Source organism: Salvelinus namaycush, chromosome 31 (genome assembly GCF_016432855.1).
Source record: "Salvelinus namaycush isolate Seneca chromosome 31, SaNama_1.0, whole genome shotgun sequence".
NCBI lineage: Eukaryota > Metazoa > Chordata > Actinopteri > Salmoniformes > Salmonidae > Salvelinus > Salvelinus namaycush.
Genome location: NC_052337.1, coordinates 26,278,102 through 26,305,574, shown reverse-complemented (window position 1 = coordinate 26,305,574; position 27,473 = coordinate 26,278,102). Strand labels below are relative to the sequence as shown.

The 27,473-nt window shown below is 44.5% G+C and overlaps 1 pseudogene; it reads left to right on the top strand.

The window, feature by feature from the left end:
* Positions 1 to 674: 674 nt before the first annotated feature.
* Positions 675 to 27,473, top strand: LOC120025534 (annotated as a pseudogene).

Here is a 27,473-nt window from a genome sequence, read left to right as displayed (position 1 = left end):
GTTTCCAAAAAGCATCGAGGATCTTATTCTGGTGACATGATGATCGATGCTTGACTGCCGTTTGAAAAGAAAAATCTGTTTTTTGACCATAATCTGCGAGCTGTTGGCTAGAGCGCCAAATCCAGAGTAGGCACATTTGCTATTTAACGCAAAAGGTTTAGACAAAACAATCAGTAGAGTTGAAAATGCGACGGAAACACATTTTGTGGGGGAGTACACGGGATTTGAACTGCAAATGTTATTTTTATGTGCACTACGTCATCACGCACAGCCTTTTATCTGCAACATGTCAATTAGATGGAAATACACATGTGGATTTTGTGCAGATTTTAGAATATTTGCATTAAACTCTGTCACCAATTGAGTGGAAACCTAGCTCGTGAGCATATAATCGGATCTCTTCGTAATCGGATCTCTTCGTGTGAGGGTGTTGTTCTCTATCCTGCCCACTAGATGGGGATCATGCTATTTCAGTGAGCTGAAAGTCCCCTGTGTGCGTCTCACTAAGTTGCCACTTTTTTCAAGTTTTTCTCCCTTCCCATAACTTGATTCTACAGCGTTGAACTTTAATAAATAACGAAAGGACCTGATTTTATGTAGAATCATCAATAACAACTGTGAAAGAACAGCTGGAGGCGATCTGATTGGTTTAACTGGTCAGAACTTTGCAGATAATGTATTGCACAGAGCGGACAGCCCTGTTGTCATTGACTCTTCTCTGGCCTTTCCATCACCCCCAGAAACATGATACCCCTGTGCATGTCAACCCTAAAGCACCCTGGAGCATGGATGCCAACCTCATGCACATCAGGTGAGAAGAACACAAACTATACTCGCAAATCTTCATGGTCAAATTAAGGTTGAAGAAAATAAAGTTTTACATTCTTCTACAAGAAAAGTTAGTAACTTTGGGCAGGAATTTCGGACGGCCCTTTTTTGTAATTTTCTACCACGTTAGCTATATCCTGTAGAATGACAAAGGGATGTGTTCACCAGCATCCCTCTCATTGTCTGTTTTAACAGCTACGAGTCTGGAATACTGTAAAATCCCAAGGTAAGATCTTGATCCTAATACAGTGTCAAAAACCCAACACCATCACAATGGTGAATAATGCATGAATGAGCAGGCTGAGTAATCACACAGGACGTTGATGGCACTTAACCCAACACAGCTCACCATTCGCCCCAGTGCCATATTGAACCGGTTGTTACTCTCACAACCTCCTGCTGTCTCTAAATCAGAAGAGGGAGCTCCTCAAGAGTAGCAGGACGGGATACACTGATCCTAGGTTCACATATTGTCAGCTTATGTCATTGACCATACAGTATCTATCCAATCATTTGTCCTTCTTCTCGTAATCAACACTTCTCTCAAGCAGGTTCAACACTTCTCTCAAGCAGGTTCAACACTTCTCTCAAGCAGGTTCAACACTTCTCTCAAGCAGGTTCAACACTTCTCTCAAGCAGGTTCAACACTTCTCTCAAGTCAACCTGCCTGGTGGTTAAAGATCATCCCTGTTTCATGTTCATTTTGTTGACAGTATAGATATGACTGTTTTATCATTGTGTTGTAATTTGTACAAAGCAATAGCTGATAGGAGAGTCCATTGATATATAGTTAACATAGTGGAGAGCACAGAGTCCCCCCACAGTGGGACAGAAATGGTTTGATCTCTTACGGGGTCAGGGATCATGGCGCTACATGAAGGTCACCCTTGACGACCCAAACCTCATCCTACCTTATTGTCTCTTCTCACCCTTGCCAGGCCTGGGAAGAGCCTGGGACACACAGACACTGACTTGTCGTCAAATGGCTCGCGTAATTCCCGATTTCATGGGAGCCGGGGGAAGGGTTAGGGCCCAGCTGGGCCTCCTGGGTCCCCCCCGACTCTTGGGGGACCATTGACCCTGGTTGCGCTGCCGCAGGCTGCAACGTGGGAGGGACCCATTTCACCGTGACACCAGAATGTCACCAGTAACAGTAAAGTACAAAGGCGGCAGGCAGACAGATGAGTGTCCCGGTGGACGGGGTGTCAGGAAGGCGAGGGAGTGGAGGGGCAGAACTGTAACACTGGCTTTTCTCTCTCCACGGCTCACCCTGTGGAGAAATGCAGCCTGAAATAAACAACTCAATAGCATAGCGATGTATAGTATGACAATATTGTGTAATTGATTTAATTCATGGGTTTAGTCCCATTTACGTTCACAATGAATTTATCAATGGAATTAAATACGATGAAATATTTATGGTGGGGGAGATAAAAGTGGTAAAGGGATTTGAATACATTAAGCAGGGCGTGCTATGGATCCTTTTAAATTGAACAGAGTGTAATAATTCAGTAATTTGCATGTATTATGCCCAGTTTCTGCTCCCGTATGAGATTATGCGTTAGAAGTGCACTAACGGACTGTTAGTGAAATTCCCCGAGAGAGTAACGGTTAATGTGATTGGATGTTAATTATTTGACTAGGCTACCTGTATTTGACATTGTGTTGTTATTTGAACACTAGATGGTTTAATTTTTGGGGGGGGCAGTGAAACGAGGCTACTCAGGCGATAAACAACCTCACCCAAATGTATAGCCCTATTGGAAAATATAAATGGACTGTTTGAAATTGTTTATTTAAAAAAAAATGTGAATCACATTTTATTTGGCGTCCCCCCCGTCAGCATTGCGCGTCCCCCCACCCACATTTGGGAATAGCTGCAGTAGATAGATAATGTAGCTGGGTCTGGGAGTTAAACATGACACATAGTACACACATATCAGATGTAATACATTCTCTCATCTCAATGTGCCATGTTTGCAAATGGAATTTTAAAGACAAGGCCAGACTTGAGACATGGTTATTTAGGTGTCAGTTCCAAACCAGTGGGCCAGATTTTTTTGTTGTTGCCATCCTCCCCCCCCCCCCCCCCCTCTCCCCACCTCTGTCTTTTCTTTGGACCCCATTGGACTCGATTGAAATGCAATGAGGCAGCTAACATGTGGAAAGATAGAAATTTACTTGCTTTAAGTTCATGCTTCCACAACAATATGGCAGGACTGGACAGCGACATGATTTCAGCGCTTCATGCCCCATTTGCCACCAATTCGCTCCCCCTCTCTTTTTCTCCCTCTTTCTCTTGCTCCATTTCTACCTTTTCCTCTCCTTCAGGGCCAGAAGCTTTGGGACAGGTCCACATGCGGGGGGTGGGAATTTAAATCCATTGATCTCTAGGCACTGGCAACTATTCCCTCGCTTTCCATTTATCTCTCTCTCAATTTCATTCACTCGCGTTTCGTGAGCATGCATGTTTGAATTGATATTCCATTTGATGTTGTTTCTGTTTAAGTTCTGTAGGTAAGAAGGATAACACATCTTTATCATAGTGAACTCTAGCTGACAGAAACAATGTCTCTTCATTGGTCAGGATTGTGCAGGCTTTAAACCGCTGTAGTAGGTAAGGAAACTCTAGGCCACTATAGTAACGACACAACTATAGATACCATACCCACTGTCACAGAGCTAGGCCTAATCAGTCTTTGGTTCATTCCATCTTCCTTGGTTCTGTCCACTTTAAGACTATTCATTAAATGGGTTTTTAGTGGAGTCATTTTGCCCCACTCGTCCTTCCTCTCATTTTGTCGTCGTCTTGGGTGCTGAGGCAGAAAATAAAAGGGAGAGATGGGAGCCTTCAAAGTCAATTTTGGTGTTTAGTTAAAAGGAAAGAAGCGATTGCACACGTCGGGAAACGTGTGCAATCTCTTTCTGCGGCTGAGAGAGATTAGTTATTGTATGCTGATTTTTTTTTTGTCTGGTAAAGGTTTCCATTTAAATGCACCCAGTGGTTATTTTGCATAGTTCCCCTGCAATTTGCCTCAGCTCAGGGGACATTGGCCATCGTCTGGTTGTAATGTGGGGTAATTTGCAGGGGTGTCAGCTCGATTATTCATGTCCTTATTCACCAACTCCCCCCAACTGGAAAACGACAGCTCCTACAACTTCATAGTGCTCTCAGGATAGGAGGTGTGGATTGTTGTTGTTCATCTGAAAATAAATAAAAGAGAAATTGTCAGTCAGAAAGTCAAGTCCAGAAGATGTGGAGAAGTGTATGGGGAGGCTGGTTGACAGAATTGGGAGATTTATTCTGACTTTCCAGACAGCTGGTGAATATTGAGTGTTGCAGTCGCTTGAGTACATCCTGTCATAGTAGCAGGTGTCATCTTTTTAGTGAATTTGAGTCCTCTCTCTCTCGCACGCTCTCTCTCACTCTCTCCCCCCTCCACTACGGTGAAGGGTCACGTAGGGAAAATGAAACCAAATAGAGGAGAAAAATAGGACATTTGATTTGTCTTTTTCTCTCAGATCCTGACAGCATTTTAACATGTATTTTTTCCATCTTTCAGGAGAACATTATACACTACATGACCAATAGTATGTGGACACCCCTTAAAATTAGGGAATTCGGCTATTTCAGCTACACCCGTTGCTGACAGGTGTATCAAATCGAGCACACAGCCATGCAATCTCCATAGACAAACATTGGCAGTAGAATGACCCCTACTGAAGCGCTCAGTGACTTTCAACGTGGCACTGTCATAGGATGCCACCTTTCCAACAAGGTAGTTTCTGCCCTGCTAGAGCTGCCCCGGTCATCTGTAAGTGCTATTATTGTGAAGTGGAAACGTCTAGGAGCAACAATGGCTGAGCCGCAATGTGGTAGGCCACACAAGCTCACAGAACGGGACCGCTGAGTGCTGAAGCGCATAAAAATCATCTGTCTTCGGTTGCAACACTCACTACCGAGTTCCAAACTGCCTCTGGAAGCAACGTCAGCACAAGAACTGTTAGTCGAGAGCTTCATGAAATGGGTTTTCATAACCGAGCAGCCTCACACAAACCTAAGATCATCATACGCAATGCCAAGCGTCGGCTGGAGTGGTGTAAAACTCCCAGCAATTGGACTCTGGAGTGATGAATCACGCTTCACCATCTGGCAGTCCGACAGACGAATCTGAGTTTGGCGTATGCCAGGAGACCACTACCTGCCCAAATGCATAGTGCCAACTGTAAGGTTTGGTGGAAAGGAATAATGATCTGGGGCGGTTTTTCATGGTTCAGGCTAGACCCCTTAGTTCCAGTGAAGGGAAATCTTAATGCTACACTATATAATGACATTCTATACGATTCTGTGCTTCCAACTTTGTGGCATCAGTTTGGGGAAGGCCCTTTCCTGTTTCAGCATGACAATGCCCCTTGCACAAAGCGAGGTCCATACAGAAATGGTTTGTCGAGATCTGTGTGGAAGAACTTGACTGGCCTGCATGACCTCACTAATGCTCTTGTGGCTGAATGGAAGCAAGTCCCCGCAGCAATGTTCCAACATCTAGGGGAAAGTCTTCCCAGAAGAGTGGAGACTTATAGCAGAAAGGGGGGGGGACCAACTCCATATTAATGCCCATGATTTTGGAATGAGATGTTCGACGAGCAGGTGTCCACATACTTTTGCCATGTAGTGTATTTAGTCCCACAGTTGACTGACTGTGTCTGCTATGTTCTCAACTGAATCTTCTCATGGTCACATACTAAGTTATATGAAGAGCATCAAATGTCCCAGTAAAATGTGAATGTTATTTTGTGTGTATTACAGAGCCATGTGCCAGCGGACCTGTAGCTGATGACCAAGAACCCAGAGGATGCCCCCAACAACCCAGATGGCTGGAGATGGAGTTCAAAAAAGCTGTGCGTTAGGCTTGGGCGGTATTTTTATTTTAACTTTTTAGGCCAGTTGAGAACAAGTTCTCATTTACAACTGCGACCTGGCCAAGATAAAGCATAGCAATACGACAAAAACAACAACACAGAGTTACACATGGGATAAACAAACTGACATTTCATATTCTTAAAATAAAGTGGTGATCCTAACTGACCTAAGACTGTAATTTTTATGACAATTAAATGTCAGGAATTGTGAAAAACTGAGTTTAAATGTATTTGGCTAAGGTGTATGTAAACTTCTGACTTCAACTGTATTTACATGTTGAGCTTCCATCCTCTCAGGCCAGGGGCACAACGTATGAATTTATGGTTGGATCAGAATCGCCATTATAATCATAGACCAGTACGGATAATTAAGTAAAACCACAAGTCCAAATTCCTATCTCCATCCAAGGCTAATTTAGGAAAGGGACAATTTTAGCTAGCTAACTAGCTAGAGAGTGGAGGACAACACAACGAGATGCAACAATTCCAAGTTGTTTCTCTCAATAACGTATGCTCTCAATGCGATTTGATAGGAGTGAGGCCAAAATTACGAAATACAGAGAGACTAAATAAATTATTATTATTATTTAAAAAAATGATTGGTCAATTTTTGGGGGAAGCCTGGCTTCTCTTGTTCGGCCACTGCAGACACAGATTGACCATAAATCAGCTTTAAGTCCTTCCGTCCTGTCCACTGACCATAGCCCCAGGGCTGCTGTAGCCCCCTTGCTGCCCTCCCTGGCTGTGTTTATCACTCTGACCGCCCAGACCTAGGACAGCCCACCCCCACACTCTGGGACTGACTGTGTCTAAACTAAAGCAGCCTGCCTGAGGGCATGGAGTGTCCAGAAGCATTAAACCAGCTAATACAACCGACTGACACCCATTTGGATACCACTACAGGGCTAAACAGATGAGAGTGTCACATGTTTGCACAGTCACAGAAAAGAGACGCACATCCCAGCCTGGGGCAAGAACCACATGTGCCTCTAGTCTAGATCCTGGTTACAAGTGTCAATGTGCATAGATAGGGCTACTGTCCACTGAGGCCAGCTGGGACTTCAAAGGACATGGCAGGACATTAGCCTCTGATTATGGTGATGACCAGTGACAATTGTATGATGTTACTATGACACCGAAGCAGTTCAGAGAGGAATATATAAAGGGGGTGCAGGTATGAACTGTGATTTACGTTTGTATCTGGGTGCTGTTTTACGCGACTGAAGGTGGGTGTGGTTTATTTGAGATTTATCTGAAATGTTTTTAAAAAATGAGGCAATGATAAAGTTTATGGACTAAAAATTTATGGACAACTAAAATCCTCCTTTGAAAAAAGGTTCAGAAAACAATGAAACTGGTAATGGGAATATGAAACTGTGATGTCATCGTATAACCTGGTTTCGCCTCGGCCCTTTGCTCATTTGCAATATGTTTTCATTGTTATTTTCTCTCCCTTATTGAGTGACAATTACAAAAGCTGTTTTAGTGGCTCACACAAAGGCTCTAGCTTACTTCTCCTACTCAAGCACAAGATCAGCGCAAGAATGTTTCATTTCATTCTCCTCCATCTTTTCATCTCCCACCAGCCTTTTTTCACCAGGCTTTCTCACTGATTAAAAATTATTTTCACTACTAAACTTTTTTCTTCAGCAGCAGTTCTCTCTTTTTTTATCCCTCTTCCTTTCATTGAAAGAGGGGAAAAGGAAAAAGAGAGAGGAAAAATGTAAAGCTGTAATTTTTCCTACAACTGTGTCTGCTGTCCTATTGTTTGCACTGTTCACTTCAGCGCTGAAGGGCAGGCAGGGAAAAGAAAGGCCCAGTGAATGATAGACCCCGTGAGATGGAGGAGAGGAGGACGAGAGGCCGGGCCCGGCTCCAGTGTTCACACCCTCACTTAATTTATTTGAACTTTTAATCTAATTATTAACTATTTGGGGGATCAGGGGGCTTTGTCGGAGCACTATAAGTGTACCCTCTACGGCTCAGATTTTTCCTCAGGGGACGAGGATTCCCGCGATATGGGAATGGGCGAGTGACAAAGCCCTTGTCTAAAAATATTTTGTCAAGTCCTTTACGTGTCATTCCAACAGTGCTTACATTGGGGCCCATTGAAAGGCAAGCAGGAGTGCTGCTTTTTCGCCTGGACTTGATTGGCAACTGCAAGCATGCTAAATGCTAATGAGCGCCGGATGGATGGAGGAGTGACTATCAGCAGATTTCTTTTTTTTCCTCTACCCTCCATGTCTGTATTCAAAGCTCTTTTACACCCCCCCCACCCACCCACCCACCTATACCTCCCCTGCCCATGTCCCAGTCGATTGCACCTCCTCCACCTTTGGCCTCTCTGTTGCTCATTTCAACATAATGAATACTATGAATAAGCAAGTAAATGACAATGATTTATATATCGGTTTAGTAGTGTCTTTGTATAAATAGTTGGTGGTGGGGATGGGGGTTGATTGGCGAGTACCTAGGCGTGTGTGTGTGCGCGCGCTCATTAGGAATGGTTGTGGGATTATCCCATGCGTTTCACACACACACACACACACGCTCTGCAATGCGAGGCTATTGGTAGAAAAGGTATGGGTGACACAAAGCCAGGGTGTGTAATTCAATTAGGAAAGGGCCCGCCTGCAAATTCACAGCCTTCAAAAGACCAGGGCTTTTGAATTTATTAGTACTTCTCACCACATCCCATTAGAGTATTCTACCATTAACACCCTTCCCCCCACCTCACTCCTTCCTCCACATTCCCCCACATCCAAATCTCCCCTTTTCCACTCTTTCTTTTCATGGTCTCTACCATTTCCCTCAAACTGTGTTCAGTGCCTGGGAATCAGTCTCTTCACGGTTTGTTTTTAGTGAACATTAAACAAGTAGGTGTACATGGAAATGTAATGACAAATTTTGGCCATATAAATTGACTATCAGATCCATCCAAGTGCAATATATTGGAAACTAGTTTAACTCTAGCCCAAATACAGCCCACGTCCAAATACAAAATTAGCTTTGAGTCCAAGTGCTGAATGTGACAAGATCAGATCTGAAACTGGCAGAGAACAGTATTGTTCAGATGAATTCCCTTACTGTAATAGGGTTCTTAGGATTATGACATTTGGGGTAATGGTTAATTGTCATGCAAATGGTCATTGTCATTTTTGAGCTTGTAATGCATCAAATGCTTCTTTGAAAATGATTTATAACATAAGTAATGAATAAAACACAGCTTTAGTGACAACTGATTTTGACTGTTTAAAACTTTTGGGAAATGAAGCTTCTCCTCCTGACCATTGCCATTCTGCTCGTAAAATGATTACCAACTTCATGTAAAAACTAAAAACTGCTATTGGGTAAACTATCTACTTGAATATAATGTTGAATCTCCCTTCTCCTAAAGTGCTTTAAGAAAGTATTCATACCCCTTGACTTATGCCACATGTTGTGTTAGTTTGAATTTAAAATGGATAACATTTCTCAACCATCTGCAATCAATATCTCATGTCAGTGAAAACATATTTTTTGAAATTTTTGCAAATGTATTGAAAATTAAGTAGAAAAATATCTAATTTACATAAGTATTCACACCCCTGAGTCAATACATTGTAGAAGCACCTTTGGCAGATATTACAGCTTTGAGTCTCTCTGGGTAAGTCTCTCAGAGCTTTCCACACCTGGATTGTGCAATTATTTTTTATATTTTCACAATTCTTCAAGCTCTATCAAATTTGGTTGTTGATCATTGCTAGACAACCATTTTCAGGTCTTACCACAGATTTAAGTCATAACTGTAACTCTGCCACTCAGGAACATTCACTGTCTTCTTGGTAAGCAACTCCAGTGTAGATTTGGCCTTTGACTTAATCTCCCAGTGTCTGGTGGAAAGCAGACTGAACCAGGTTTTCCTCTAGGATTTTGCCTCTGCTTAGCTCCATTCCGTTTCTTTTTTATACTGAAAAACTCCTCAGTGCTTAACGATTAAAATAATACCAATAACATGATACAGCCTTGAAAATATGGAGAGTGGTACTCAGTAATGTGTTGTATTGGATTTGCCCCAAACATAACACTTCGTATTCAGGACAAAAAGTGAATTGCTTTGCCACATGAATGGGTGTATTGATTCAACATCCAAAGTGTAATTAATAACTTCACCATGCTCACTCAGAGATATTCAATGTCTGCTTTTTTACATTTTTACCAATCTACCAATAGGTGCCATTTGCGAGGAATTGGAAATCCTCCCTAGTCTTTGTGGTTGAATCAATGTTTGAAATTCACTTCTCATCTGAGGGACCTTACAGATAATTGTATGTGTAGGGTAGAGAGATGAGGTAGTCATTCAAAAATCATGTTAACACTATTATTGCACACAGAGTGAGTCCATGCAACTGATTGTGACTTTGTACTCATCGACTCAAGACATTTCAGCTTTTAATTTTTTAATTTTTTATTAATTTGTAAAAATGTTGAAAAACTAGTTCACTTTGACATTTTGAGATATTGTGTGTAGGCCAGTGACAAAAAAATCTCAAATTGATCCATTTTAAATTCAGGCTGTAACACAACAAAATGTGGAGAAAGTCAAGGGGTGTGAATACTTTCTAAGGGCACTGTCTAAGACGATTATTCTTTTCAGTTCACGGTTATTGTACATAATTGTCAGTTGTACGATATTTGTGCCAGCCCTATGTAGTACAGCATTATGTCTCCAGGCAGATACCATGACTGACTGTCTGACTTCCAATCCAAACCATACAGGTGTTCCCATCAAGGTCACCCACGTCAAGGAGGGCAAGTCCAAGAACACACCGCTGGACATCTTCTCCTACCTCAATGAGATTGGGTGAGTCTGACTTTCTCTTACCTTTGTTTTACTCTTAATTTACAATGAGATTGAGATTCCTTTACTGGCTTACTGCAGTCTTCTGAGCGAAGTGTGGGTGCATTCAGGCGAGAATACAGAAATGACTACTGTACTTAGTGAGAAAGTTTGCTAACAAATGGTTCCATTGTGGTCTCAGAGGGAGGCATGGAGTTGGGAGGATCGACATCGTGGAGAATTGCTTAAATCGGGATGAAGTCTAGAGGTAAGGCAATGACGATAAATAAAGGTGTATTGAATAAATAACCTAGGCAGGGAGAGATGCTCAGTCTACTGCTGCAGCTGCGGTGGGGCAGGTATGTTTGAGATGGGAGCGAGCCGAGCACACAGAGGGAGAGAGAGCTAAAGTAACGTTAGCCAAGGCAACTCGGCTACAGCCAAGACTAGCTAACTTGTAGCAGCCGCAATGTTATGTATCATCCCATATAACAGTGCCTGTCTTGACTGGAGTAGCCTAGAGAATCTAGCTAGCTAGGCTAATTGAGGCAACATGCTGCACTTTCTCCCAACCCCATCCAGATAAAACAGCCTACCTGTTGGTTGCTCGTTGTAGGCTACGCCTTCTCATTTCGATAACTTTTTTATTCCGTAATGTTATTCCATCTTGCATTGCATTAGTGAACTCTCACTCCACTATCTACACATTGAGCCATTTTGATTGGCCAACATAAACAACTACACACGTGAAGTCTGCGCACATCATAAAAACTACATTGAATAGTTTGTCGTTTTATTAAATAAAAAATGTGAAATGTCATGGAATATCCTTGATATTTTAATTTAATTTAGAAAAAGCCTTTTCAGTGTTAAAATAGGCCTATATTTTTTGCGTCTCACAAAAAGGTATACTCATATACCAATGTCCCTTCGGATATTCGAATAACCGTGCACATCCCTAATGCATTCACAGATAAGCCCGCACAAAGTCATACAGTACCTACTCCATAAATGCTAACAGTCATGTCATTTCCATTTGTAAAGCTTTCTGTCACACTAGTGCTTTCAGGCAATTGCAGTCATTTTATCTCAGTGCTAAAAGGGGAAACTTGCTATTTCACTTGAATAAAAGTGTCATGGAGGACACAATGAACAAACAACATTATGTGCCTCGCTTTCCTTTCATAGGAAATGTGTTTCTGGTTTGCCTGTAAACTGAGACTCAGTTTGACCTGCATTCACTTAGATGCAGACAGCCCTCACATTTCTCTTTTTGCAGCCACGCATGCTCTCGCTCGCTCACACAAAGACACACAATCGTTCACAGATACACACTACATCTTAGCAATCGTCCACTCCTCTGCATGACTTCTAATTCCCCTCTCTCCATCAACAAAACTTCTCAAAAACCTCCCTTATTGCTATTCTACCGGTGTCACTACAGCATGTTTAGGGGCCAAGATGTTTGTGGCCCTGTCCCATGTCAGACAGCATGTCACTCATTCCTCCAGTGGCCCCAGCCGCCGCCGCACTGCCATTCTACTCCTAACAATAACCGGACTGGCAAATTGACTCGCTAACACACTCCGCCTCTGGCGCAGAGTGGCAGGTAGAAATTGGAAAATGGGAAGCCCACTTTTCTCCCCCTTGGCGTCACAAAAGATCAGAGCTTATCTTCTCCACAGAAATGGTAAGAGTGTGAGGTTTGACGGGGGTAAATAACTAGTACATATTGTGTTTGTTGGGGGAATAAGCCACAGTGTTTGCACAAAAGATGCCTGGAAGGATTGAATAGTTGACAGACTGAATGTGTACTTTATTTGAATGTCTTGGGGAGTGGGGTCAAGAAGGTGTTGGATGGAAATGGTTGTCAAGAATGTTGTCAGTTCTCAACAAATCATTCAATGATGTATGTAAGATGTGTACACCTGTCAACCCTTGTCTGAGCTCTGACCTCTCCACAATGTGGCAGACCATGTTGTACAGAGTATTTGTAGAGAACTTTATTATGATGATTAAATGGTTTAATTAATATATTTCTATATCTTGTTTTTTCGGACTGGTTAGATTGCTATCAGACCTTGACTTTGGGCGAGAAGAACCATCATTGTCGCAGACCAAAAAGAATAATGGCTGAATAAAAAAAATTGGATTGGATTTGATTGGATTTCAGGCTGGTGGGGAGCGAGTTTATAGAGAGTGGCCTGTCTGGAAACATTACACTGGAGTGATGGACAGACTAACAAATGCTTGCCCTTGGCCAGTGTTGTGTTGTGTGGTTGAGTTTTCTTGGGTGCATGATGTCGAACAGATGTGGTTCAGAGCCACTTTTTTAGCTTGCTAGCCGGCTTGAACAGTAAGCGCCAAATGACTTGCAAAACCCAGCTTAAACTTCTGTAAGAATATTTTGAAGATAAATACACAACGCAGAGGACTAAAAGTCAATAGAGTACTAACGATCAATGGAAATAGTGTTTTTTCTGTAATAGGGGATTAATGATCAATGGGTCAGAGACATGGGAGGAATTTCAGTCCGGGACTCAAAGCTACATGGCAAGTTCTCATTCGTCCAAATTGTTTATACATTGAGCCTGAAATAGGGTACTTGTTATTTGGCCATTGACCCAGTTTTATTGGAAGGAATTCTAATTGGTCAACCACAGGCTAGGTTTGGGTTATAAAACTATATCCTGTCCCTTTGTTCTGTGGAGAGAATCACTGGAGGAGAGAATCACTGAGGACAGGGGAGAATGAACCATCTACTTCCCAACATAACATCCATGATTTGTCCTCTTTGAATAAACCTATTTTTTCTCTCCCTGATTTGGTTTGGGGTCTGGGTTATTGAAGAATAACATCAACTGCTAACACTTCATACATACGCAATATAATAATGGCACCGGAGGAGATGGCTGCTGTTTTACGGGCTCCTAACCAATTGTGTGTTTTTTCACGCTATTTTGTACATAATGTTTCTGCCAACGTCTCCTATGAACAAAAATAACTTTTGGATATCCGAACAGCAATTACTCACCTCGTACTGAACAAAGACTTTTTCTTTAACGCGTCGGACGTGAAGGATTTACTTCAGACACCGGACAAGGTCCAAATCCCTGTCATTCACATGAAGAAGAGATGGAGATATAGGGGTTGTAGGTCGGGGTGCCTTGTAAGAATCCGACGGCGAGTGGGTAACCCGCCTCTACCATCAGTCCTATTAGCCAACGTGCAATCATTGAATAATAAACTGGATGAGCTCCAATCAAGACTATCCTACCAATGGGATCTTAAAAACTGTAATATCTTATGTGTCACAGAGTCGCGCTGAACGACGACATGGATAACATACAGCTGGCTGGGTTTTCTGTGCATCGGCAAGATAGAACAGCTGCCTCCAGTAAGACAAGGTGGCGGTCTGTGTCTTTGTCATTAAACGCTGGTGCACGAAATCTAATATTAATGAAGTCTTGAGGTTTTGCTCGCCTGAAGTAGAGTATCGCATGATAAGTTGTAGACCTCTCTTGGTAAATAGTGTGTTTATATTTTTTGTAGCTGTCTATTTACAACCACAAACCGATGCTGGCACTAAGACCGCACTCAACGAGCTGTATAAGACCATAAGCAAATACGAAATTGCTTATCCAGAGGCGGCGGTCCTAGTGACTTGGGACCCCCCCGACTGGGAAACTTAAATCCATTTTACCTCATTTCTACCAGCATGTTACATGTGCAACCAGAGAAAAAAAAACTCTAGACCACCTTTACTCCACACACAGAGACGCGTACAAAGTTCTCCCTCGGCCTCCATTTGGCAAATCTGACCATAACTCTATCCTCCTGATTCCTGCTCACAAGCAAAAACTAAAGCAGGTAGTACCAGTGACTCACTCAATACGGAAGTGGTCAGATGACACAAATGCTAAGCTACAGAACTGTTTTGCTAGCACAGACTAGAATATGTTCCGGGATTCTTCCGATGGCATTGAGAAGTACACCACATCAGTCACTGGCTTCATCAATAAGTGCATCGATGACATCATCCCCACAGTACGTACATACCCCAGCCAAAAGCCATGGATTACAGGCAACATCCGCACTGAGCTAAAGAGTAGAGCTACCGCTTTCAAGGAGCGGGACTCTAATCCAGAAGCTTAGAAGAAATCCTGCTATGCCCTCCGACGAACCATCAAACAGGCAAAGCTTCAATACAGGACTAAGATTGAATCGTACTACACCGGCTCCGACGCTTGTCGGATGTGGCAGGGCTTGCAAACTATTATGGACTACAGAGGGAAGCACAGCTGTGAGCTGCACAGTGACACGAGCCTACCAGACGGGCTAAATTACTTCCATGAGCCGATGTGAGTAAGACCTTTAAACAGGTCAACATTCACAAGGCCGCAGGGCCAGACGGATTACCAGGACGTGTACTCAGAACATGCGCTGATCAACTGGCAAGTGTCTTCACTGACATTTTCCACCTGTCCCCGACCGAGTCTGTAATACCAACATGTTTCAAGCAGACCACCATAGTCCCTGTGCCCAAGAACACTAAGGTAACCTGCCTAAATGACTACAGACCGGTAGCACTCACTTCTGTAGTCATGAAATGCTTTGAAAGGCTGGTAATGGCTCACATCAACACCACCCCAACAGATCAACAGAATCTCAATCGCACTCCACACTGCCCTTTCCCACCTGGACAAAAGGAACACCTACGTGAGCATGCTATTCATTGACTACAACTCAGTGTTCAACACCATAGTGCACTCAAAGCTCATCACTAAGCTAACGATCCTGGGACTAAACACCTCCCTCTGCAACTAGATCCTGGCCTTTCTGATGGGCCGCCCCCACGTGGTAAGGGTAGGTAACAACACATCTGCCACGCTGATCCTCAACACTGGGGCTCCTCAGGGGTGAGTGCTCAGTCCCCTCCTGTTCTCCCTGTTCACCCATGACTGCATGGCCAAGCACGACTCCAACATCATCATTAAGTTTGCCGACGACATAACAGTGGTAGGCCTGATCACTGACAACAATGAGACAGCCTATAGGGAGGAGGTCAGAGACCTGGCAGTGTGGTGCCAGGATAAAAACCTCTCGCTCAACGTGATCAAGAAAAAGGAGATGATCGTGGACTACAGGAAAAGGAGGGCAGAGCACGCCCCCATTCTCATCGACAGGGCTGTAGTGGAGCATGTTGAGAGCTTCAAGTTCCTTGGTGTCCACATCACCAACGAACTGTCATGGTCCAAACACACCAAGACAGTTGTGAAGAGGGGACAACAATGCCTATTCCCCCTCAGGAGAATTAAAATACTTGGCATGGGTCCTCAGATACTCAAAGTTCTACAGCTGCACCATCAAGAGCATCCTGACTGGTTGCATCACCGTCTGGTATGGCAACTGCTCGGCCTCCGACCGCAAGGCACTACAGAGGGTAGTTCGTACGGCCCTGTACCTCACTGGGGCCAAGCTTCCTGCCATCCAGGACCTCAATACCAGGTGGTGTCAGAGGAAGGAGGAAAGCCCTAAAAATTGCCAAAGACTCCAACCACCCTAGTCATACTGTTCTCTCTGCTACCACACGGCAAGCAGTACTGGAGCACCAAGTCTAGGTCCAAAAGGCTTCTTAACAGCTTCTTCCCCCAAGCCATAAGACTCCTGAACTGCTAACCAAATGACTACCCGGACTATTTGCATTGACCCCCCTCCATTTTTACGCTGCTGTTACTCTGTTTATTATCTTTGCATAGTCACTTTACCTCTACCTACATGTACATATTACCTCAGGTGAAGTTTTGCCCAGTTTTATGACAGGTCTGATTTATAACAGAAACATGCATATGTATGGCGTGCCCCAAATGTATAAATCTCAATATTTTTGTATGTCAGACCTGTCATAAAACTAAGCAAAACTCCACCTGAAACTCCCTCATTCACCTTTTATGATAACAAAATTGCTCTTTACTTGCTGTAGAATTTGGAACTATTGGTATTTGGCCACGACATGCAAAAGATCAAATGATTGTTCAATTTTGTGTTTATCGATAGATTAATGGGTTTCTATGTCTTGCCTACATAAGCTACCGGTCTATTTACTGTGTTGGCAGGATATTTTAATCTTTAGCAGTAATTTATGCAGTATCTGGAAAACGACTGTCAGTTTCTGAAAGTGAAAACAATGGCAAAATGTCATGGACATGTCTGCAGAATGGTTAAATAAATAAAAATATTTGCATCAACTTCCCCGACATAAATATAGAGGACTGCCCGTGACTTCTCAAACATTGTATAAGGCAGGCAAAAAAAAAAAAAAAATGCAATTACAGTAGGGCCTACTTCAATGTAAAATATCAACTGTTCACCTGTTAAATTCGACTGTATAACGGTATTTAAAACTGTGTTGCCTATATTGCAAAACTTGAAATACAAATACTCTATCTATGACTAGGGTGGCTGGAGTCTTTGGCAATTTTTAGGGCCTTCCTCTGACACCGCCTGGTATAGAGGTCCTGGATGGCAGGAAGCTTGGCCCCAGTGATGTACTGGGCCGTACACACTACCCTCTGTAGTGCCTTGCGGTCAGAGGCCAAGCTAGTTGCCATACCAGGCGGTGATGCAACCAGTCAGGATGCTCTCGATGGTGAAAATAGCATTCAATTGGAATTGAAAAGTTAACATCCAAGTGTTGCATTCAAGGTAACAGTACATTTATCATGAGGCAAATATGGATAATAATTTAACCAAATAAGTGATAACATACTTTGTGGGACTGAGGTGAGCTGTACCAATCCACACCACTCGTCAGTGTTGAACAGCCTGCTGTCATTTCATGCCCAACCCTTGTTGTGGAGAGCCATCCTCCTATAGAGTCACTTCATCCCTTACCTACTTGTACACATTCAGTATAGAACCATCTTTCTAACCAAATAGACAGCAGTTGGTCAAAGTCAATAAAATGTCATCTCTGTGAAAAATGTCCTAATAATGATGCCTCCATACAGTGTCAAAGTACCACTAATGATTAAACTCTCAGTACCACTAATGATTAAGTTACCGGGGTGATTGATAGAAGTCATGGTTACATGCAGGAAGTCACCAGTGCTGTGCATAGAGGAGAACCAATGTAATTGGAACAGAGTGGACTCCTGTATCTCCTATCAATGTCAGCTAAGCAGAGAACAACTTCCCCACCAATGGAGGCTGCTAAGGGGAGGACGGCTCATAATAATGGCTGGAATGGCGCGAATGTAATGGCATCAAACACATGGAAACCATGTTAAATGTATTTGATAACGTTTCACTTATTCCGCTCCAGCCATTACCAGGAGCCCGTTCTCCCCAATTAAGGTGCCACCAACTCCAGTGTTCCCCACCACATAATGAAAGTGGGCCTGCAGAGAGCGAGCGAGCGAATGGTTAGAGGTCATTCTCTTTTATTGTAACTGCACAAAAATTGCCAGAGTAAAAGTAATCAAATCTGTATTTCAAATAGACTATCTCAAAGGATAGCCAGCAGCATACCACCCTGCATCCCACTGCTGGCTTGCTTCTTAAGCTAAGTAGGGCTGGTCCCTAGATGGGAGACCAGATGCTGCTGGAAGTGGTAATGGAGGGCCAGTAGGAAGCACTCTTTCCTCTGGTCTAAAAAAACATCCCAATGCCACAGGGCAGTGATTGGGGACGTTGCCTTGTGTAGGGTGCCGTCTTTCGGAAGGGACGTTAAACGGGTGTCCTGACTCCCTGTGGTCCCTAAAGATCCCATGGCACTTATCCTAAGAGTAGGGATGTTAACCCTGGAGTCCTGGCTAAATTCCCAATCTGGCCCTCATACCATCACGGTAACCTAATCATACCCAGCTTACAATTGGCTCATTCATCTCCCCTGTAACTATTCCCCATGTCGTTGCTGTAAATGAGAATGTGTTCTCAGTCAACTTACCTGGTAAAATAAGGGTAAAATAAAAAATGATGCAGTGAGGGCCTTCCCTGCCTCTCCCTCCCAGTCATGCTGGTCTTCACATTTCTCCTTCCATACTAACCCCTTGTTAACATAGCTCAAGCTACAATCCTCTTACTAAAAACCAAAGATACTAGTAATTTATGTGGTTAAACGTTAACTATGTTAGCGAGCTGCTACCTGACGCTAACACAGGCTGCCTAATCAATAGCCTGCTTTAATAACAGAAGACCAAATAACTAGCCAACTACTTGCATTTCAATATTGAAATCATAGTTAGGTTCTCTACTGAACAACTTTCGCACTTACCTGAACAACCACAAAGTAAAAATTGGCTTTATGGTCAAAATAAATAAATCAAGAAAACTACATTTAGCTTTTTGGTCTTGATTTAACGTTAGGGTTAGGCATAATGTTACCAGTGTTGTTAGGGTTGTGTTTAAAATCAGATTTTAAAAATATACATTTTTGAAATAGGCTGGGTTTAGCCATAATAATGATTCATTTGTGGCTGTTTTAACTAATGACGACCATGCGCATTGGCTAGAATTTTGACCTGTAATAAAATGATAGTTAAAGATTGCAGTTGCAAGAGCAAGATTCGTTTTTTTGTTGTCTAGAGAAATCCATGTGGGGATGTATTTATGAGAGCGCAGTAACTTCTAAGTCTTGACATGTATTAAGTATCTCTGCAAAACAAAAATCTCTGTTCTCTCTGCTCTCGAATTTAATAGTTTGCGTGCGGCAATTTTGTTCTGCTCACTCAGTCACACCTGCAACTTGTTTAATGTGCGCGCTCCCGCTGCCTGTGCGCTCGAAGGAAACCATCCTCTGCTCGCTCGACCACATTTTGCTCTCGACCACCGGCTCTCCAGTGTTTGCTTGTTCAAAGACTTTTCATCTTGTTAGACAGCGCCATCTCGCGCGCAATAGACTGATTTGACAACATAAGGAAGCAATTTAAGTGTGTGTGCGTGGGCTGTACGCCCAAAGGCATGTACCAGCTCAGCCGAGGTTGGGTTAATGCTTAGTCTTAACCCCTCTAACCCTCTAGCAGATTTGGTCTAGAGACAGAGAAACTGTTTAAAAGATTAATGCCTGGAAATCACTGGCCTTTTGTTTGCCTAAATTGAACCACAGTTGGTTTAGCTAAGGTATAATATTATAACACTTAAAGGTTAACTTCTGAGTTTGGGATGCTGGAGGTAAATTGGGTTAGAGGGCAGTTTGAACTGTTTTATCAGATGGTAACAGTGGAAATTTCCCTATTTTGTCCTCTTTGCGCTCGCCACAAAACCCAGTCTTAGTGGCTCAGATTGCCACTTTTGAGGTTTAGATAATTATCAGGTTTGCTGTCCTCTTTTGGGCTGACGGTGCTGTGTAAATGCTTCTCAATTTTCAGATTATGTTTGGGTTCCCCACCCCTTCTCACCTTCAGGTAGGCTACATCTAAGACAAGAATTGTAAAGGACAGAAAGGTACTATTTTAACAACACTCAACATAAGGTGCCCATCCACAGATGTGAAATCACAGAGACTGAAGTATTGGAAAAGGATGAAGGGCTTCCACCACAGGAATATCATCCTTCAATCTGTCCTGATAATGCTGTCTATACATGCAAACCGTAGTTGAATAAACAGAGATGTCCCAGTGGTTTAGCATATTTGAATGGAATTATTTGAACAGAGAAACATATCAACTCTGCTCTTCTTTCCTCTGCTCCTGTCTCTTTTTTTGGCCTTCTCTTCTTCTCCTCCTCATTCACCTCAAGACAGACCGCTGAGTGACTGCTTCATTTCTCTTGTCACCCCCCTCTCCCCCCTCCGTCCCCATCAACAGTGCAATAGGGGTAAATTGCAGGGTAGGGAGAGCTCAGGTCCTAGATCTGGGCAGGCGGGGGCTTCCTACCCTGTCATTTGCCCACGACAGGCTCATTCTGACTGGGGTGAGATACAGTGGCGCTGGCCTGTCTGCCAGCCACAATGGAGGAGGGTGAAGATGGCTGGTGCCTATTACAGCTGTCTGATTTGAGTAGGTCCTGGAAGGAAGGATGATGAGGTTATCTTGGACACAGGAAACGCCATGGCCCTCTTCTGATAATTCGCCCCCCCCCCCCCCAAGTTCTGATGGAGCGGAAGATAAGATATACACTGCTCAAAAAAATAAAGGGAACACTTAAACAACACAATGTAACTCCAAGTCAATCACACTTCTGTGAAATCAAACTGTCCACTTAGGAAGCAACACTGATTGACAATAAATTTCACATGCTGTTGTGCAAATAGAATAGACAAAAGGTGGAAATGATAGGCAATTAGCAAGACACCCCCAATAAAGGAATGGTTCTGCAGGTGGTGACCACAGACCACTTCTCAGTTCCTATGCTTCCTAGCTGATGTTTTGGTCACTTTTGAATGCTGGCGGTGCTTTCACTCTAGTGGTAGCATGAGACGGAGTCTACAACCCACACAAGTGGCTCAGGTAGTGCAGTTCATCCAGGATGGCACATCAATGCGAGCTGTGGCAAAAAGGTTTGCTGTGTCTGTCAGCGTAGTGTCCAGAGCATGGAGGCGCTACCAGGAGACAGGCCAGTACATCAGGAGACGTGGAGGAGGCCGTAGGAGGGCAACAACCCAGCAGCAGGACCGCTACCTCCGCCTTTGTGCAAGGAGGTGCACTGCCAGAGCCCTACAAAATGACCTCCAGCAGGCCACAAATGTGCAGAAACAGACTCCATGAGGGTGGTATGAGGGCCCGACGTCCACAGGTGGGGGTTGTGCTTACAGCCCAACACCGTGCAGGACGTTTGGCATTTGCCAGAGAACACCAAGATTGGCAAATTCGCCACTGGCGCCCTGTGCTCTTCACAGATGAAAGCAGGTTCACTCTGAGCACATGAGCACATGTGACAGACGTGACAGAGTCTGGAGACGCCGTGGAGAACGTTCTGCTGCCTGCAACATCCTCCAGCATGACCGGTTTGGCGGTGGGTCAGTCATGGTGTGGGGTGGCATTTCTTTGTGGCGCCGCACAGCCCTCCATGTGCTCGCCAGAGGTAGCCTGACTGCCATTAGGTACCGAGATGAGATCCTCAGACCCCTTGTGAGACCATATGCTGACACATGCACATTTGTGGCCTGCTGGAGGTCATTTTGCAGGGTTCTGGCAGTGCACCTCCTTGCACAAAGGCGGAGGTAGCGGTCCTGCTGCTGGGTTGTTGCCCTCCTACGGCCTCCTCCACGTCTCCTGATGTACTGGCCTGTCTCCTGGTAGCGCCTCCATGCTCTGGACACTACGCTGACAGACACAGCAAACCTTTTTGCCACAGCTCGCATTGATGTGCCATCCTGGATGAACTGCACTACCTGAGCCACTTGTGTGGGTTGTAGACTCCGTCTCATGCTACCACTAGAGTGAAAGCACCGCCAGCACTCAAAAGTGACCAAAACATCAGCCAGGAAGCATAGGAACTGAGAAGTGGTCTGTGGTCACCACCTGCAGAACCATTCCTTTATTGGGGGTGTCTTGCTAATTGCCTATAATTTCCACCTTTTGTCTATTCCATTTGCACAACAGCATGTGAAATTTATTGTCAATCAGTGTTGCTTCCTAAGTGGACAGTTTGATTTCACAGAAGTGTGATTGACTTGGAGTTACATTGTGTTGTTTAAGTGTTCCCTTTATTTTTTTGAGCAGTGTACTTTATATGTTCACGCGAGATACAAATGTCTTCTGCTTATTTATCCAACCCCCCGATATGCATACATTCAGTGGCCAGTTTATTAGATACACCAATCTATACAGAAAAAATATATAAATACAAAACACAAATTTGTTTACATCCCTGTTACTGAACATTTCTCCCTTGCCAAGATAATCCATCCACCTGGCATATCAAGAAGCTGATTAAACAGCATGATCATTACACAGGTGCACCTTGTGCTGAGGACAATAAAAGGCCACTCTAAAATGTGCAGTGTGGAATTGGCATGGTGACTGCAGGAATGTCCACCAGAGCTGTTGCCAGAGAATTGGGTGTTAATTTCTCTACCATAAACTGCTTTCAACGTCATTTTAGAGAATTTGGCAGTACGTCCAACCGGCCTTACAACTGGAGGCCACGTGTAACCACGCCAGCCCAGGACCTCCACATCAGTCTTCTTCACCTGCGGGATCGCCTGAGACCAGCCACCTGAACAGCATTTTATCAATGGCAATTTGAATGCACAGAGATACTGTGATGAGATCCCGAGGCCCATTGTCGTGCCATTTGTCCGCCGCCATCACCTCATGTTTCAGCATGATAATGCACCGCCCCATGTCCCAAGGATCTGTACACAATTCCTGGAAGCTGAAAATGTCCCAGTTCTTCCATGGCCTGCATACTCACCAGACATTTCACTCATTGAGCATGTTTGGGATGCTCTGGGTCGACGTGTATGACAACGTTTTCCAGTTTCCGCCAATGTCGCACAGCCATTGAGTGGGACAACATTCCAAAGGCCACAATCAACAGCCTAACTCTATGTGAAGGAGATGTGTGGCGCTGCATGAGACAAAAGATGGTCATGCGTGTCTGATCCACACCCCTACTTTTTTTTTTAAAGGTATCCGTATTCCCAGTCATGTGAAATCCATAGATTAGGGCCTAATCAATTTATTTAAATTGACTGATTTCCTTATATGGACTGTAAAATCTTTGAAATGATTGCATTTTGCGTTTTTATATTTTTGTTCAGTGTAGGTGATGGGAGTGAAACCCAGTGTGGTCGTCTGCTGTAATAGCCCATCCGTGACAAGGACCGACGAGTTGTGTGTTCCGAGATTCCGTTCTGCACACCACTGTTGTACTGCGCCATTATTTGCCTGTTTGTGGCCCGCTAGAATGCACGACTCTTGTCATTCTCATTCGACCTCTCATCAAATGAGCCGTTTCCGCCCACAGGACTGCTTCTGACTGGATGTTTTTGTTTGCCCTTGCCTGTCGCACCATTCTTGGTAAACCCTAGACACTGTCATGCGTGAAAAGCCCAGGAGGCCGGCTATTTCTGAGATACTGGAACCGACGTAACTGGCACCGACAAGCATACGCTTAGGTCACTCGTTTTGCCCGTTCTAATGTTCAATCGAACAGTAACTTAATGCCTCGATGCCTGTTTGCCTACTTTATATAGCAAGCCACGGCCATGTGACTCACTGTCTATAGGAGTGAACCATTTTCTAGAACGGTGTATCTAATAAACTGGCCCCTGAGTGTACACATAAACAAACATTAGGTTGGAGAAGCTGAAGCAGAGTGCAGCCGCAGTACAATGAGCAGTTTTTAGGGGTTTAAGTGCCTTGCTCAAGGGAACATGTAGGTGGCACCTGAGATATTGATGCCAACAACCCTTCGGTTGCTGGCTCACTCCCCTCCCATCAGCACTGGGATTCGAACCGGCAACCCTTTACTATTTTGAAAGGCAATGTGTCTCTACACCTTTTTCTTCCTCACCTTGTTCTGTGTGTATGTTTGTGTGCTACCCCAGGTATCTATGAGACCCCAGGTGGCACCATCCGGTACCACGCTCACGAGGTCAGGAGGATTAAGCAGGGCCTGGCTGTCAAGTTCTCTGAGATGCTTTACAACAGTACATTTGGAGAATACCGCAAGTAAAACCCCAAACATTAAAACAATGCTCACAGAACATTCAGCAATGGTGGATTCACTTCATATGGAGGGGTGGGCAGGGTTATTTTCTCTCCTAGAACACACAAAATCATTGGTCAAAAACAGTCTCTATCCAGCCTTATATAACTTTCCCTTGCTTTCAAATCACCTTACATTGATAATAAATAGGTAAAACTATGCAAAATACATAACAATGTGTAGTACCCACCTGACATGGGTGATGAATGGCAGACGGCAGCGATTTTGTGCCAGAACACCTCACACAGTGGTCATCACGGTGATTGACAGGTGAGGAGTGACTGTCACTAGAAGTTGTGTGTTGTGTATCTCTGTGACTGAATGACTGGGGCCTAGCTGCCTGTACGCCTGGCTCAGGTGTCCTAATCCCCCAGCCCGCCTGTCCCCCGGCTGGCCTGCCTTCATCCCTATAATAGCATCACAGCCATTAGAGACTGATTACTGAGCCACTGCAATGAAACCCTCATGGGAGGAGGGAGCTGGCCAGGCAGAGAGACCAGGAAGTCAGGGAGAGCCACAGAGGTACAGACGCTAGCTATCTCCCTCCAAAAGGGGGGCATAAATTAAACTCATTATGGTCTTAAAACTTGAAATACCACTGTCTCGGCTTGGTCCTTATCTGGTCCACTGCATGTGCCAAAGGCACAGAGAATTCCCTAAACAAAACAGCGAGAGGGCAGGGATGACAGCTGTGGCTGGATCCATCCACTCAGCCCTGTCCTGACTGTATGATACTCACCCCAGTGCAGACTCAGTGGGAAGAGAAAGGGTGAGCAGGTTTTTCTTGGGATGGAGATAGCTAGTGAGGTGGAAGGGCATGGAAAAGCAAGCGAGCCACCCCGTGGAGATGGCCGTATTTCCCTCTAACCTCCCACCCATCACCACCCTCATCCAGCTGTCCCTCAGCCAGACAGAGCAGATCACCTGGGTAGGTCAAGACTGGGGAGGGGTGTGAGCCTCACCTTGAGCGATGGGAGGAGTGCTAACATGAGATAGGGATGGGAGAAAGGAGGATGGGGTTGAGGGGGGGGGGGGGGGGGATCACATATGTGCACCCTTCAGTCAGGCTACTAATGGGGGGCTTAAGGAAGCCCATAACATCCATGTGAGCTGGAGTGGGTAGGAGAGGAGTGGGAGCTACTTTCCTCTGTTCATGAAATCAAGTGTCCCTTTATCTAGCATCTTATTCTTGTTGTCCCCAGGTTTATGGTACAGTCCGGAGTGTGAGTTTGTCCGGCACTGCATAGACAAGTCCCAGGAGAGTGTGGAGGGCAAGGTGCAGCTGTCTGTCTTCAAGGGCCAGGTCTACATCGTGAGTCGCCCAAATCCCTCTACAACAGGGAACTGGTCAGGTCAGGACCTATAGCATTGTGTGCATGCCCATTATCTCTGGCTATGGGTACAGTATAATCAGTATCTCCATTGTTTGCTCTGGTCACTTGCCCTTATCCTCCACTGACCCCACACCAACAATAAATGGACACTGGCTACAACGACATCAGAGCGCGGAGCAGGGGTGTCAAGCTCAATTTCTGGAGGGTCCTCTCATCCCCAACCCCCCCAATGGCCTCTTAGCTGTGGAAAAGTGAGTCATTTCAGGCCCCTGACCCCCGTGCCCTCTATGCCCCCTGGGCTGGCTCAGTGCTGACCAAAGCAAAGCCCCCATATGCCTCCTTCCGTCTCCCTGCCACCGCTAATGGCATTTCCAGCCAATAGAGATTAGAGCTCTGCTTTTAGGGCCAAAGCACAGGTTTCATTCTAGTTAAGCAGGGGGAGGTGTGCAACTGAGAGCTTGACCGCTCTCTCTCATACACACTTGCACACGCACACAAACTCGCTCTCTGTCTCTCTCTCTCTCACACACACACACACTCCTGTTGGACGTGCGGCTCAGGGGGACTTGACGTCAGGGTGACTGAGTGTTGAGTTGCACTAGAGGAGTCCTTAGGGGCACTATTCTGAGGTAACAGATGGGCTGAGTGTCCTGTGAAGGATCCCATTGTGGCCCAAAGTCCACCTGAAGAACTGCCCCGCTCTCACTCACATGCATCATTTCACCCTCCAACCCCAGGCTTAGACTGTAAGACCATGGCGGCCGGCTACCTGCGTCTTCTCAACAATGTCATTAATACAGTGGTACGGCACCATACACACACTGCATTGATCTAGGACAAATGTCACAAAGTTGCCTGCTAGGTGTTTGGCAGTCAATTAGACCACAGGGTTTTTCTGTGTATTCACCTTCTGGAAACCATCTTCCACAGCCATTCAACGTCTCATAGACGGCACTCATAAGATGGTAGTTAGTTAGACAGGGAGCTTTGTTTTGAGAGTTGATGATGGCATCTTCTTTTTTTCTCTCCCTGTCGCCTTTATTCTGTCGTTCTTTGATTTCCTCCAGTGCGGTGTGTCTCTGAAGGATGAGTGCAGGTCTTAGATTAGCAGCTTGGGCCCAGTGGAGGAGGAGCAGAGGGTGGGAGGGGGTCAGCGCTGCAGGTAGAAATGACTGTAATTACATAGAGCACATACACACTCTCTCTCACACCTTTACAAATACACACAGAGAAGGAGAAAGGACCAAGCCACAAGAGGCCTATATAATAGAAGATGTTCACAGGCACCATGGTTACATCACAGGAGTTGCTTACAAAAGAGTGGTTACAGACAGAAAAACATCAGGTTAAATCCATTTCCTCTACATTTAATCTACTTAGGAGTTGATAGACAACTGGGATTTTGTCTACAAATGACTTGTGTGCCTGTTTGTCTGTGTATTTGTGATTGTTTTTTCCTCTGAAATCAAACATTAAGAGCAAATGCATTGAGACAAATCGATTTGACATTTTACATCGAGTGGAACATCAATGATACAATTATTCCTGTGGTTAATAATGTAATTCATCATCCTACGTCTCCTGTGGGCTAGACGGGTGTTGAATCACTTGTTCAGCTTAGAATGAGCAGTTGTATGAGCTATTTCCCAACCACATAAGCTTACACACTAACTTATCTTGCACCCCTAATCTTTTCCCCGGTATGGACGTGCAGGGAGACTACTAGCCGTGTGGCGCCTCTGGATCCATCAAGATTAACGCTGTCAGGCCTGTGTCCAAAAAAGTTGAATATTTTCAAGAAGGCTTCTTGAGTGTTAACCACATGTTTTGTTGTCAATTAACTCATTCTCTGTCTCTCTCACTGCAGGCTAAGGGAGCACCACCGTTTGCATGGTGAAGCTCGCTCCAAGCACTAG